This window comes from Lontra canadensis, unplaced genomic scaffold, assembly GCF_010015895.1.
Source record: "Lontra canadensis isolate GAN:19392208 unplaced genomic scaffold, GSC_riverotter_1.0 scaffold530, whole genome shotgun sequence".
NCBI classification, from domain to species: domain Eukaryota; kingdom Metazoa; phylum Chordata; class Mammalia; order Carnivora; family Mustelidae; genus Lontra; species Lontra canadensis.
The window spans coordinates 207-16,334 of NW_022631520.1; the positions used below are offsets into that span (position 1 = coordinate 207).

The window sequence follows — 16,128 nt, forward strand, 5'->3', positions numbered from 1 at the left end:
TTAGACCCAATGAAACTTGAGGAAAGGTGCATACAATACAAAGTGTCCAATATTTTTGGTGGAACTGTAGGCAAAAGGAAAAAATAACAAAAGGAATGTGAGACATCATATGTGTATCTATGCATACTTCCACTACATATTTCAAGAAACAATTGGAGATTAATTGCTTAACTAAGGAAGTCTGAGGGATCTACCCACCCAGTACATGTCCTGGCTTAATGCACTAGATTATAGACACACTCAAAGCCAACAGAAAATCAAGAGGTAAAAAAAGGCTGATATCCAAATCCTAATTCTTGTTTTAGCGATTGTAAGATAGATATTCACCTTTACATGTTGGAAAGTTAGGGGACCATCCAAAGTCATAACATTGAACTGAGTCTGGTCCAACTCTTTTAAGTCTTGATCTGCAGGAGAATTTCAACACATCTCCAACTCTGTATTTGTCCTTTCTGGGGTCAGCAATTAAGTTTTCTTCTACTTCTGGAAACTTGCATTCTATTTCTATAAAGAAAAGGTCAAATAATTTGGTGAGAATATCTAATCAATCATCACCACAGGAAATTTCATGTGTCTTATAAAAATGAGGGGGTGCGCCTGGGTGGCTCAGTGAGTTAAGCCTCTGCCTTCGGCTCAGGTCATGATCTCAGGGTCCTGGATCAAGCCCCACATTGGACTCTCTGTTCAGCGGGGAGCCTGCTTTCCCCTCTCTCTCTGCCTGCCTCTCTGCCTACTTATGATCTCTGTTTGTCAAATAAGTAAATAAACTCTTTAAAAAAAATGAGGATCTGAATACTGCATATACAGAGGGCATCAGTTAAATCCTCCTCCTTGAAAAATATTCCATATTAGTTGTTACACACCTTCTAAATTCATAGAGGACTCAGAAATATTAAGGCATTGAATAGCAATATATGTATCCTGAAAATTTATTTGTAACATCAACTTGCTTGTATTGGATCTGATTTTATAACTGCCATTTGTTTATAAAATATGTGATATTGTTTTGTACTGTCAAAACATAAAAGTATTCTTTTGCATTAAAAAAGTGATGCTATAAGTTTAAAATTGCACTCAAATAATAGTTGGCGTTTTTGTTTAATGTAAATGTAATTGGAGAACCAGAACACATATAAGGTATTTCTAATATGGTTTAAAGACACTATTAAAATTGCTTAATTTATATTATATCATGTTAATTATATTAGTAAAGAAATAAAACTGAACCATAAACTGAAACATGAAACAAAATAAAGACACATGTTCAAGGCCACATAATTAGGCATATTCTAGGTGTCCTGAATACTTATATAACGTACAACTATCTATTCTTATTGGACTATAATTTATATCATCTATTAATAAATGGTTGATTATTCTGATTCAATTTAAGAATATGAAAATTATCACTTTAAATTTATCAAGTTTGTGACATTTGTGACATTTATGACATTCCTAAATATTACAAAAAATGCATTTTTCAAATATGGAACCTTCCTATCTTGCTAATTAATTTGCAAAATTAAAAACTGGAATTTAAATATTAGAGTCATACTAAAATGTAAAACAATCCTTTGACATATTAAAGCATTTGTAATTATTAAAACATTTTGCAGATGAGGAAGAGTGAACAAAGCTCCAAATAAGCTTGGTTATTGCCTTAGGATACATGTTTAGTCAATGATGGAATTGGAATTTAGTGAATGAAGGAATTGGAATTTAGTAAATGAGGGAATTGGAATTGACCAGGCTGACTCCACAGGATTCACTTTTATTTCCTTATCCTTTAATCACTTTCTTCTCTTCACATCTATGAGAACAGTCATTCCAAAATGTTTTCTTCTCCCTTTTCTCTGGGTCCTCCTTTTTTCTAGCTACTTTGCCACCTACTTCTCTTCTGCCTGACACCTAAATGTTGGAATGCTTCAGGGCATACTGTGAAAAATTTATTCTAAGAACACTTTTCTCAATATACCTATATGTTTATCCCATGCTTATAATAAAATAGGCCATTACAGATGTATCATACCTTATCTAGCAAAGCAGAATGGCATTTTGTGAATTAAGTTGCCAGACTCATTAGCACTGTGACAAATAGGCCAGATTGGTTGATTCAAGATTAATTTTCAACTGTGCAAGTAAATTTTTAAACATTCTATAACACTGTACTTGACAACATAATTTCTAAAGCTCATATGCTGATCTTCTTTCTCAAATATATCCCTAGTGGCTGTGTATTCTTTTAAATTTACCAAGATCAAATAGAGACATAATTCTATTTTTTTTTCATTATAAGGAAGTAAAGTGTTAAAAGTCTCAATTCTTGCTAACAGAGTACTAGAATGATGTTAATAGAGGTTTAATACTTCATCTCAAATGTTATACTGTGTTATATAAGCATCTACCTTAAAGCTTAAAAAAGAAAGCAAAGCTATACTAGTGAAAAATGAGAGAGAGAGATTTCTCTTTCATAATAAGAGTGTTTTAATGCATAACTGATTACAATTTAGTATAAAATGAGTTTGATATGGGAACAATTTTATCATTTTTTTCCTGTGGCTAGTGCCCATAGTAAGCATGGAAATTGAAAAAAAAATAAGGAAATGGAAACAGTAGAAACAGATATTCAAATATCCACTTTACTTAAAGTGAATATGCTACCTATCAGTTCAAACTATCTCTGTGTAGCTTTGGAGGATAAGATAAACTGAGCAAATTGTTCTTAGAAAATCTGTAAATATCTAGAGACAGGGAAATCTTTCAACACAGCTGCATTTGGTACTATCTGGAAACATTTCTGTCTCCAATCAATAGATGTTTATGATCTTTCTCAAGAGAGAGAATTTTTTAGAAGTGGACCGACCCTGGATTATCAAACATGTAAATTCTATAGGTTAAATTAAAATTATGCACTATGGACCCAGATCTTCACTTAAAAAAATATAAATTTTATGTCTAGGAACAAAGACTGACATAAAAGTTCAGTCACTTTAAAACAGGTACAGTAGGCACAAGGATGTCAGCTAAAAAAATGAGTTTCTAGGAGAATACACATAAGGCTATCTAGTTTCCAAACCACAGGATGGTTTATTTTAATTAATTGATTAATTAATTAAATCACAGGATGTTTTAAAGTGAAAGAAAACTTGAACTGAAAGATGGACTGATATTCCACCCTACAAGTGATTAATCTTAATAGTAAAAAATATTACATATTTTTTCATTTATCTTTTCAAATGGGAACCATGTAAGCCCTTGCCCGCGGAGAAGAATTAAGTTAAAGTAAATTTTTGCATAACAATCATCAGGATAATGAATATGAACATAAAATTACTTACTAATACATGTGGGTTGAGGAGACCATCCACTTTCCAGACATATAATTGATCCTGAAGTTTTACCATCTGGTGTTATATATCCTGATTTACACTGATATTTTATTTCTCTATTCAAGGGATATACAGATTCATATTCAGAAAAAAATCCATTTTCAATTTTTATGTCTGATTTTAAACATCTTTCTGAAAGGGGGAAAGTATAAGGAAAAGATAAGCATATAAATAAACATTTTATGAAGACTTAAGTGATACAACAATATAAAAAACAAGGAGTCATTTATAAATGAAAACTTAGAAAACTTGAATCACCCAAATTCTTGTGACAGAGAAAATAAGCCATGAGATATTAAATCAGGATAGTTCATTAAAATTTCTTTTGGAGTAAAGAAGCAATATTTAAAATATCCAGAATCCCAGAAATTATTACAGCATGCCAGAATTACACTGGCAACGGATCCCTTCCAGGCACTTGTTTTAAATACTGTGTACTCAGGAGCTCTTTAGCAACCCCAGCATTCAGTTAACTAATTGGGGTATCTCAGATCAGGTGATAATCTCAGAGAATCTGTCACCACAGCTACTACGACTCTGATAATTTGAAATATTTGTCATAACCTGGTGCTTAAAACCATACAGATGAATATGACACAGATTAACACCTTACATTCATTTATCTTCTAAGACCAAAATGATGATTCTCAAATTATGTATAACTTCACTTGAAACAATAAAGAAGACTTCTGTCAGTTACCATATCTATTCACAAAATTCAGGTTTTGCCTAGCCCATGGATAAAGAAGAAATCAAAGGAGAAAACATGAAGTATATATATTTTCATAATTTTATTTTATTTCACAAAACCACAATGAGATATCACCTCGCACCTGTTGGAATGGCTAAAATTAACAATACAGGAAACAACGGTGTTGGAGAGGATGTGGAGAAAGGGGAACCCTCTTACACTGTTGGTGGGAATGCAAGCTGGTGCAGCCACTGTGGATAACAGTATGAAGGTTCCTCAAGACATTAAAAATAGAACTTCCCTACAACCCAGCAATTGCACTAAAGGTTATTTATGCCCCAAATACAGATGTAGTGAAAAGAAGGGGCACCTGCACCCCAATGTTCATAGTAGTAATGTCCACAATAGCCAAACTGTGGAAGGAGCAGAGATGTCCTTCAACAGATGAATGGATAAAGAAGATGTGATTTATATATGCATGGAATATTACTCAGCCGTCAGAAAGGATGAATACCCTCCATTTCCATAGACATAGATGGAACTGCAGGGTATCACCTGCAGGAAGTAAATAAGTGAAAATAAGTAAAAGTGAAATAAGTAAATCAGAGAAAGACAAATATCATATAGTTTCATTCATATGTGTAACATAAGGAATAGCGCAGAGGACCATAGCAGAAGGGAGGGAAAACTGAATGGGAAAGAGTCAGAGAGGGAAACAAACCATAAGACGCTCTTGACTCTGGGAAACAAACTGGGGGTTACAGAAGGCAGGTGGGTGGGGGATGGGGTACCTGGATGATGGGCATTAAGGAGGGCACGTAATGTGATGATCATTGGCTGGTATATGCAACTGATGAATCATTGAACACTAATGATGTACTATATGTTGGCTAATTGAACTTAAATTAAAAAAAGTGAAATTCAATGATTCTTATCACATACATATTTATTATTACTTTAATTGCTAAACTCCTTTCTTTACTTGGTTTTATGGCAATCATTTAACAGCCCATTCTAGAATTTCTTTTTAAAAGGCAAGGGGCAAATAACCAACTGAGCTGAATCCCATCATGGAATAGATTCATTATGAAAATGTTTAACATTTCATTCAAGTTCCATATACAATTGTACTTTTGTGTATTAAATAACACCTGTGTTGGATTTCATATATAGTCATTTTTCCTTGCAGTTCTAGCAAATTTTTTGCACATTTATATTAGGGAACTTTTAAGAAATGATTCCACAGTATAGTTTTGATTTTTCAGAATTTAAGTGAACATACTTTTCTCCACTAAATAGTGGTGATGCCCTATCATAAAACAACACAGACCCCAACTTCCCTCATTTCTACCCCCCGAACAAAAGCCAGGTTCTTTTGGTAGTTGTTAGTTTTAAGTTTAGTGTTCATGCTTTCATATGAAAATTTTATGCTTTGTTACAGGCTAATATGTGTGCTTTTCAGTTTAGAAATTCAGATCTACCTCATGGCATAAAGATTACTGGAAACATAAATTAGTTAAATTTCAAATATGTTCCTATATTGTGCATACAGAAATAGTTTTCACTAGTATATTAACATTTTGATAGAATTAGTTCCTATCCTACTAATTTAATGCAAGGGAAGAGTAATAAAGTTTTTTAATCAATTAATTTACTCAACTTAAATTATTGCTCTTTTTTAATATTTTTAAATTATTACTATTTTTTAAGGATTTATTTACTTTCTAGAGAGACCACAGGAGCACAAGCTTGCATGGGGTGGGGAGGAGGAGAGATGGGGAAGGCGAAGGGCTGAAGAAGAGAAGGACAGAGTGTTAACCTGACTCTATGCTGGGCTCTGAACCCCACAGAGGGCTTGATCTCAGGATCCTGTGATGATGACCTGAGTCCAAACCAAGTGCAAGGTGCTTAATCGGCTGTGCCACCCAGGTTTCTCTCAATTATTTTTTAAAAAGTAAAGAATCTACCAAAGGAAGATTCCATCCACAAAGTAGCAATCAATACACAGACACATAAACACAGGGTCAGCCCATTAGCTAGGCTGAGCCAAATGCATTCCCTCTTGGTTATATTTCCATGTAATTCTTGATTTTTCAACTTTATTAACCACTTTTAGCAACCAGATATAAAAGACAAGGATATATCTCTTTGACGTCATCTTCCTACCACCTTCTCCTGGTATTCACTGTTATGTATGTTTACTACAGCGGAAGAGTTCTCCTATCGATTACCCTCTTTACTTCAAGTAATTCTTAAGAATTTCTCTGAATTTTAAATGGCAGCTCTTGACTGTAAGAAAACGGTATCACCACCCCCTACCCCATTTGCCCATCCTTCTACTGCCATCTCCAGAACCTTAGTTCTGACTATTATCATTTGCCACCTTGACTGTGAAACAGCTTGCTAACCAGTCTCCAAGCCTCCATCCTCCCATTCCCCACAGGGCTACACAGGAGTTACTGCAAAATTGGTCACGCCGCTCCTGTGTTTAAAATTCTTTGCTGACTTTCCCTTTAACGTGTAAGACATTCCAAACTCCTTACTCTGCCCTGGGAACCCCCTATCTGGCTCTTGCCATTCTCTCTGACATCATCTTGTCTCCTCTACCATGTACCCATTGCACCAAAGTCTCCCTGGTTTGTTCATATTTTGTCCAGCATCTCAAATGTATTTTTTTTCCTGTAGGTCTTTTGGTTGTTTTCTCTCCTGCATCATGTGCACCGGAGACTTTTGGTGGTTGCCTTTGTCTCATCTTTCAGGTTCTGCTCCAATATTAATTCCTCAAAGTGACCCACTTCAGACCAGCTCAGCTAAAGGCTCTTACCCCACTACCCCATCTCTGTTGTTTTCCCTCAGCCCCTACTTTCCTTCCTTCCCAACATAGTTCATGATTCATAATTATTATTCATAATCCTTTTACAAGGATTTCAACTATCCTGCAATCAAAATGTAAGCTCCCTGAGAAGAACGACCATCTCCATCCTCTTTTATAGAAGGAACAATTCTCAGTAATACTTAGATCCTCTAACCTCAAATTCACCTCCTGTCTGCTTTGGTTCTAATCTTCAATACGCTGAGCATTATCAGCTCATGTCATAACAAAATATTTCAATGATTCACTATCTTTTGTTCTAACAGGAATTAGGCATATCTTACAAAACATGACTTTAATTTGACTGAATTGACCAAAAAAAGTAAAGTCTACTTAAACTACATTCTCAAAAATTTTTTTAATTAGACAAAAAGAGTAACTTCAGCCCATGCAGTCAAATTATTGGCATGAATTTACAGCTACCACTATTGTTTAAATTAAGTTGGCAGTCTTAAGTAGGTAACATAAACATATTTCAAAGGCATACAAACATTTTCAGGGAAGACTTAGCTGATGACTCTTTTTTTTTTTTATAATATCTCTCAAGTTCTAAGTTAATGAGTGAACTAAACTTTCTATTGTCTTATGTACTATTTATGTTTAAACAACAAATATTTCAACTTTTGCATTTATGTAGTCACTTAAATTTGTAAAAAAATTTATAAAATTACCTGGGTGAACTATTTATTCTCTTGGCCTGATTTTGTAATTTAAAATTATTCTCTCCATAAATAAGAGGGTGAATAGTTTTGGTTATTGGATAGGACTAGGATTCATTTTGTTTCTATTTAAGGGACATAGTTATAAATGATTGCTTCAAGTTAAAAACAAGTATGCTTGATAATTTAATAATCATCATTAATTTTAAATTTCTAATTTCAAATTTTAAAGGGATATTAACATAAAACAGAGAGCTAATTACTTGTTTTTAAATCAGTGTATCTATAAACTGTTATTTGATAAGTATTCTTAATCAAATGAAATAAATCATGATAAATTATATATTTAAGAAAACCTTAATGAACTGTGTACCATTGGTACACATGGTAGACTTAAGTTGTTCTCTTCATACAATTACTCTGTTTTTCTAAAATAATTTGGGGGACAAAAAACAGGAGATACTATCTTTCAGCCAGTCTAATTTTAAATTTAGTAGATATTAAAATATATTATTAAGAAAACTAAAAATCAAATTGGAAAAAAATAAATGGGCAAAATGGAAATAGCAAAAGTAGATATTTTATATTAAATTTTTTCCCCAACTACTTACTGGTATATATGCATATTAGTTATTGTGCACATATATATGATCCAATTAGCTTTTTAAAATAAAACATATTCAAAGTATTTTGTAAATAATATGAAAATAATTAAAGGTATTTGGCCAATAATATATATATCCATATAAAGAAAATATCAGTTGTAATGAAGGTTTTATTTTTTGTTTTAAATTTTTAAAAGAGTTTATTTATTTATTTATTTTGGGTGGGGAGCACACTTGTTTGCACATGTGAGCAGAGGTGAGGGGTTGGGGAGAGGGGCAGAGGAGGAGAGCATCTCAGCCCCTCTGTACTGACTGCAGAGCACTATTCAGGGCTCGATCCCCTGACCCTGAGATCATGTCCTGAACCGAAATCAAGAGGTGGTTTCTCAACTGACTGAGCCACTCAGGTGTCCACAAATGAAGTTTAAAAAATTAACTCTAGAAAAAGAGAGATTATATTGCATTATTAAAGCATTTGAAGAAATAAAATATTTTTAAAATTTGGAAGTATGACTATACAATTTCTTCTTGAAATTTTAACAGTGTAAATACCATGAAGATAATTCCAGGGTTATGAAAAGCAAACGGGAGAACAGATAATAGCTAAAAGAAATCAGGCAGAAAACAAGTATGCAATAATGAGGGCTGAAACAAGCTACACTCAGGAATACAGCTTGACTACATCACTGAAATCAAGTTTCGTGGGATGTGTAGTGTTTGGATCACTAAAACCTAATGTCAATTATTGTTCAAGCCAAAATGGTATCTTCCTAAAACAGTCTATACTGACTGGATGTTGTAAAATGGAGCTGGGTCAGAGGGTGACACTAATTGAGGACCTTTGAAAACTCTAGCAGGAATGATTTGGCATCTGAATAATTCTCATGACAATCTTGAAGGATAAGTATTGAAAAAGAAAAAGAAGAAAAACAACACACACTATACCCAGTTGCACTTGCAGCACTTGTGGAAATGCCATTGATGGAGGATTTAGAAATGTGGGGGCTGATCTCAATCCCCCATTTTTGCAGATCTACTGTTAGTCTTTTGTACACCAATTGATGTTTCTTCAGTCTTAAATGTCCTCCTTCCTATCATCCTTATCTGGTTAACCGCTATTCAACCTGAAAAGCCTACCCAAGATGCCATCGTGATTTCCCTCTCTCCATTCAGGCTCTCACAAATCAACTCATCAACCCTATCCTACTCCATCCTCTCATTCCTATTTGGGTTTCTTGCCTCCTCTAAATGATTCTATAGTCTTTCTTTTGCTTATCTCCATCACAATACCTTATATGATAAAATACAGTATATTAATAAAATACAACAACCGTTCTTTTTGTTTTCCCTCCCAAAAGTGGTCTTTTGGAGAATGCTGGTCACAGGCCCTGGCACTTAACAGTCACTCGAAAAATGATCATTGGATGAATAAAAAAATGAAACAAGAAAATGAATGGATGACTAGAGAATTCTCATGGAGCCTTTGCATTATATCTGCAGATTATAGACAACCTCAGGAAAGAGCATAGTGGATGGTAGCAAATGTAATAGATAAGACTTGGGAACAAATGTTTAGTGATCTTGAAGCTCTACTGCATGAATTCAAGAAACTCTGATATCTGTAATTCCATTGTATGTCTTGTCCACATGTCCTAAATTTTAATTTGTAATTCTGAAGTCAGGGATGATTTTAGTTTAGTTCAAAAAATAAAAACTTTTGAGAGTCTATGAAGTGATCATTTCAGTAACCACTTTTCTGTCTATTACATTTTTGGTCAACAAGGTTTGAGAAACTTGGTGCGCTGAGTTAAAATGTCAAAGCAAATAGAAGTGTTCTAAGAAATTTTTTTACCCCTTTCCTTCTGTTATTTTTGTGATTTTTTTGGTTCTATTACATTAATTTCTCTGAGCCATTTTTATAAGGTTTCCTTATAATTTTTGGCTGAATTTTAACACTTCCTCTCACCCCCAATTACTTCATGTCCCTTTTATGTGCCATATTCTGAAACCAGTTAAAATTGTTAAATGGGTAAAGTGAGCACAGGAGAGATCAGTTGGCAAGAATCTCACAGGCCTGGGCAGGTGGGGGATGGTGTGTGCGGTGAGGAGGAGGAGGCATTGCTGGGAAGAAGGAAAAGTGCAAAGACTGTCCTACAATCGGGGATTGAGCAAAGAAAAGTGGATCGATTTAGACTTTGGCTCAAGCCCTAGTAATCAAAGGTCGAAAATGAAGACTTTTACTAATTCGTGTGTCATTTGGGAACTTACTTCTGGCTAAGAATAATTTCAGTGACACTCAATAATTCAGTTGTAGTTGAACATTACGTGCAGGCGGAAGAGAAGCATGTGCGTTCTCTGGACATGTGTACCCTTAAAATGAACAAGGTTTGCTCCGGCTGACCTCTCCCTCTCATGACATTCTGGGGCATCTGTTCTGACCCTTCTCATGGGGCTCTCCTGCTCGGATCTCCCCTCCTCAGGAATACCTCATGTGCCAGACTTGCTTAGTCCAGTTCTTCACTCTCGTCATCCCTTTCTACCTTTCCTCACTAAAATGCTCCAGAGAACTTACCCACTTATGATAACTCACAGTGAACTGCAGTAACACTAGCTTTCACTCTTCTAAAGTATTTGTTCAGAGTATTTGTCATTCCACATAAACTTCAGGTTTGTTCAATCTGGTGATCTCATATTTTTGAAGAAGAGAGAATATTGAAGGCAGTTGGGTCAATGTACAACTTTAAATCACACCATAAAGGTAAACACCACACAACTATCTCTGAAAATGGGGGGTTTTGGTGAAGGGAGAAGGAGAAAACTTATTAAGATATTGGAATTGAGACATAGATTTTTTGATTAGAAGCCTCTACCTCAAGTTGTCTGGCTTAGATAACCATGTGTCACATTCACATATAACCTCATAAAAGAAGATAGTTTAGAATTAATTCTTATGACTTATAACATCAATTATTTTTTCCTTTTTAGGGTTAACTCAAATTTGAAACCATATGTTTTCAATCATGTAGCTTTGATCTATATTTTAAGTCCTTATTAAAGAAGGTTTTGCCCTTTAAACATCCAGAATTAGATAACACATATATCTCTCCACACAAAATAGCCTGTGTATACTTGGACATGTTTCAGTAGGTTTTCATTTATTCACATTTATCAGCCAGATATTTCTGGGCTGTGGCTAATTTCAAAGAGTATGTGTTATGTTTAAGAGGCTGTTATTCTCAACTCTGTCCTGTAAATCTGACCAGATTCTTAGCAGCCTGTGGGGACTCCTGCAAACATGATATTTTATAAGGAAGCAATTATACAAATGGCAATGGGAATGCAGAGAGCCTATAACATTAAAAAGGTACTAGTTGGTCTCTGAGAAACTTGGGCCAATAAATTCTTGCATTGTCTGTTATTCCTCTTTACTGGTGAGTAGCATTTTTTGAGGAATGTTCAGTTTTAAAATGACCAGAAGCCATTTATGCAAGCTAAAATGCCAAGCTCCTTTGAATAAAGCAGATTGTTATAGTATTCAGGCCAGTATTCAACTAGAAGAAACCTATATGACAGTTAAACACATTTTGATGAAATATAAAATACAGATAAAATGAGTCAGCTAGAATCAATTATGTAAGTAAGGAGTTTAAATCGCTATGATTTAATTTTTATTACATATTTCACAGCACCAAATTTAATTCCAATTCCACTTCATAACCTCTTAAACCATTTAATTAAACTTGGCCTCAATTCTTGAGTCTTAAACATGAACTACAAATAAAACAAATCTTCCTTATGTGACAAATGATATCTACATATAGCCTCAGCAAACAATATGTAAATTTTGAGACACTGAAAGTATTCCTGTTAAAACAAGACAAAACAAAAACAAAACTTGGCTAAAGAAAAAGATGTTTGTGGGGTCCCTGGGTGGCTCAGTTGGTTAAGTAAGCATCTCCCCTTGGCTCAGGTCATGATCCCAAGGTCCTAGGATCAAGTCCCACATTGGGCTCCTACTTAGTAGGGAGTCTGCTTCTCCCTCTCCCTCTGTCTGTTGGTTCCCCTGCTTGTGCTCTCTTTCTCTGTCAAATAAATAAATAAAATCTTAAAAAAAAAAAGAAAAAGATATTTGGTATCATTGGTAACTATAACAGGGTTCTGGAAGTCTTTGCCAATACAATATTTTACTTTTGAGTACTAACTGTAATATTTATGTGTGCAGAGGAACGATGGAATACCTAGTTTAAAAGGTGACTAGATTTAAGGTTTTCAAGGTAAAAGTCAAGCAGTAGTATATTAGAATGCAAAACTGAAAAAAGGCTCTATCCTAGAAAAAAATTAAACACATTTGAATAAACCTTACAAAAATGACTAAAGGATATAATTAAAGCAATAGCTACTTTTATTTTCTAGATTGAAAGATGCTCAGGGAGAGAGATTTTCTGTTATTTGCTAATATTTCTCAGTTCTTAGAGGCTGACATGAAGTAAGGGTTCAATCAAAACTTGTTGACTTAGTGAAAAGTTTTTGAAATTGATGAATGATAGGTAACTAATTTGGTTTAAAAATGTCTGTCAAATATTATCACATAACTTGGTTACCTATCACGAATTAGAAACCAAATTTCTTCCAAAGAAACTTTTTAATCTATTGAGAAGGAGGTTAGAATTAAATTTAATTATAAATCTGGTAATTGTCTTACTGATACCAGAAAAAAAACCTTCCACATTCATATTCACTACTCCTAAAGACTGATCTAGAATATATGTCAAATACACCACAGGAAGAAACCCTTTTGAATAACTCAGTGTTACAAACATTGCATGTTCAACTTTTTCAAATTTATGTGATATTTTCATTCTAATGATACAAGTAATGCTTGCTTCACTACAAGACTTCTAAGGCTGTGGCAATATCAACTGTAAATGATACATGGATTTTTCTTTAGAGAGAGTTAACAACAATCTCTGAAATAAATTCCATCATTACATGATTTGACGGCTTCTATTGTCTAATTTCTGTTCTGGTTCTATATATGTTCATATGCTTTGTAATACCTTCACCTAAAACATTTTGGTGAAAATTCTAAGCAGAAAAAAATTATGATAATTTCAAGGGAAATTATTATGATAATTAGTTTTCAAAATGTTTATTAAAACATTTTTTGAGGGGTACTTGGGTGGTTGAGATGGTTAAGTGTGTGACTTTCGCTTAGGTCATGATCTCCAGGTCCTGGGATGGAGCCCCAGGGTGTGTGTGTGGGGTAGGGGGGAGTTCCAGCTCAGCGGAGCGTCTGCTTCTCCCTTTCCCTCTGCCTCTTCCCCTGCTTGTCCTCTCTCTGCCTCTCTTTCTCTCTCGCAAATGAATAAATACAATCTTAAAAAAAAACAATTTTTGAGTTTTTACATTAAATAAAATTATGATAATCATATCATTTCAATAAGCTACTTACAATTTTTTAAACTTAGCAATGTCAAAAAGCCACTCACACACACGAAGCTAGAGAACAGTAATTAAATCACATTTTCTAGACCGAATTCCTATTACCACCGTGAAAAGCATATTAGCAAGTGTTTTATAATGTAGGAAAAAGTCTCCCTTTTCTTACTCTTACCTTCTGAAACACAGACAGCCCACAATATAAGCCAAATGATCTCCCCTGGAAATCTCATTCTGAGGATCATTGAGGGGTACATTTAATAGCTGACAGTGCTCACACGATGTCAAGTTCTCTTCCTCTACGAAATGTGATTAGTGCAGGAAAGCACTTGCTCAAAAGGAAATTGAAACACAACTCGGGAATTAAAGGGAGTACCAGATGCTCCGCCCCTCAGAAATTTTGCAAGGTAGAAGAAAAAATTAACCCCAAACCCCAGCAGTGTCAGAGCTGGAATTGGATTCTCCCTGCATTCCCACTGAATGTTAATGCTGTGACTGCTTTTCATTTGTTTCATTAACCCAGGCATGTTCGCTGCTGGAACATGTTCAAGTTCTTGGAATGTGCAAAGCTGATATCCTCTGGATTTCATAAACCCTCAAAAGAGAAAAGAATAGAAACTCTTGGTGGGAGTTTAGGTGAGCCTGGTGGTGGGTAGTAAGGAGGGCACCTATTGCATGGAGCATGGGTTTGGTGCATAAACAATGAACCTTGGAAAATGAAAAAATAAAATAATTTTGAAAAAAATCATTTACAGAACTTGGAGTGAGTCAATGCTTTCAAAACAAGACCCAGACCAGTGTGAGCAAACTTTGCCTAGAATGTAGTGCTGGCCTGCTTTTCCCACAATCCAGGAAATTATTCCTTTTGGGGTTTCTTAAGTATGTGTGTGAAGCAACAGGATCACTCTCCTTGGTCATAACTGCATTTAATAATTCAAAAATCAAGAAATTTGAACACTGAGTTTTTAAACCTTTTATTGAAACATAATATGCATAAAGAGCATATAAACAAGTGGATTGATGAATATTGAGATGGTTGAGATAAAGACACATCTGTATGAATTATGCTTGATTCATTTTTCCAAACATATTCTTGAAGAGTCCAACCGACAAAGGTAGCCTGCTTTTGAACTGGAAGTTTTTCAGAGGGTTCAAATCACAAAGTCATGCTGAGTTCACTGGCATGTCTAAGAGAAAACAATTCTGGGACATTAAGACCCCTTGCATGTTCATTGTTCTAGCTATAGGAGAACATTTCCTTGTAAAGGTCACAGGATATAACATTTGCAATGAAAAAAGAAAAGAGAATGTTTGGAGGTTAAGAAGAAACGATATTTTTTAAATTTTAAAATAGAACAAATTTTCAATTTTTTTTCTACTGGGTTAGCATATTTTGTGAGCTATTTAAGGATTCTTTGCCTAATCCTAGGGTACAATGACACTTTCCTCTAAAAGCATTTTTTTCTCTCTCACATTTAAGACTGCATTTGACTTCTGTGTATGGTATAATGAAGGGCGACAGATAACATTTTTAAAATATGGCGATCCAATTCTTCTGGCACTGTTTATTGAAAATATCATCTCTTTCCTAGGACACTGCTTTACTCTGACTTTCATCATAAATCAGACAACTGGATATGTGTGAGACCATTTCCTTATCTCTTCTCTAGGCTTAGTGAATTCACACAGCAATATTTACAAGTCTCACTTTAATTTTTAAAATAACAAATAAAAAAATAAGAAAATAAAATTCCTGAGGAAGTGTCAATTTCTGGGAACTTGGAGATTTTCTAGTCCTCTTTTAAGTTGATTTCTTATAAGGACAAATACTGAATGATTTCACTTATATGAGGAATTTAAAAAATGTAACAGATGAACATACGTGGAGAAAAGAGTGAGGAAAACCATAAAACAGACTTGTAACTGTAGAGAATAAACTGAGGGTGGTTAGAGGGTTGGTGGGCAGGTGGATGGTTTAAAGGGTGATGAGTATGAAGGAGGGCACCTGTGATTAGCACTGGGTTTATTATGTAAGTGTTCTTGTTTAATTATGTTGTGATCTAAAGATGTACTCTCAATAATTCTATTCTTTCAAAATCTGACTATATTAATATCCAAAATGTATAAAGAACTTATCAAACTCAACAACTCAAAATGAATAATTCAATTAAAAAACGTGCAGAAGGCATGAATAGGTACTTTTCCGAGGAAGACATGTTGATGGCCAACAGACAAATGAAAAGATGGTCAACATCACTTATCATCAGGGAAATACACATCAAAACCACAATGAGATGTCACCTCACACCTGTCAAATGGCTAAAGTCAACAACACAAGAAATAACTGATGTTGACAAGGATGCAGAGAAAGGGGAACTCTCTTGCCCTGTCAGTGGGAATGCAAAGTAGTATAGCCACTCTGGAAAACAGTACAGAGGTTCCTCAAGATGTTAAAAATAGAGCTACCCTACCA

At 34.5% G+C, this 16,128-nt stretch overlaps 1 long non-coding RNA gene across 1 annotated transcript; it reads right to left on the reverse strand.

Moving 5' to 3' along the window:
* Window positions 1-327: 327 nt before the first annotated feature.
* LOC116863107 lies at window positions 328-3,454 on the reverse strand. The gene is made up of 2 exons (XR_004381765.1): window positions 3,339-3,454; window positions 328-504 (listed from the first exon to the last, which is right to left on the reverse strand). It is a non-coding gene; the product is annotated as an uncharacterized LOC116863107 (long non-coding RNA).
* Window positions 3,455-16,128: the final 12,674 nt, after the last annotated feature.